The sequence below is a fragment of the Berghia stephanieae genome, chromosome 2 (genome assembly GCF_034508935.2).
Source record: "Berghia stephanieae isolate SIO BIC M18660-M18661 chromosome 2, UCSD_Bste_1.3, whole genome shotgun sequence".
NCBI lineage: Eukaryota > Metazoa > Mollusca > Gastropoda > Nudibranchia > Aeolidiidae > Berghia > Berghia stephanieae.
The window spans coordinates 126295858-126296370 of record NC_088361.1 but is presented as its reverse complement, the minus strand read 5'-3'; positions in this window follow the sequence as shown (position 1 = coordinate 126296370).

Below are 513 nucleotides of genomic sequence, written 5' to 3'. Positions count from 1 at the left end.
CTGAAGTTCGATCCCCAGTCGAGGTAGACTGATTTTTTGGGGGATGGTTTTTTTTTCTTGTTTTTTTTTCTTTTTTGCTTTGTCTGGCACATTTTCATACACATTTATTCAGCTCACATCGGTGCCTGCTCCCTAGTTTCTCAATGTTTATTGAGAATATTTTAAAAAATGATGCCCTTCCGTCACGAAATCATAAGACACTGTCGCCTAGGCATTCCACGAAGGAAAATATATAATTCATCAAACAAGATGTTTGATGTCAACAGGAATCACACATGTTGTCCAAGTAAGCAGATTGGGGGTTAATAATTTTGCTCAAAGAAAAAAAACGAAAGTGCCTGAAGCGAGGCTCGAATCGGGAGCTTCTGGTTCACAGTGCAATGCCTTAACCACTCGGCCACTTCGCCCGCCCCCCCCCCCCCCTCCCTTGTTGAGAATAATTTATCATAATAATCGGTCATTGTGAGGACATTAAAAAAAACTGCCTGACTATTTTTTTATGCCAACGAATCA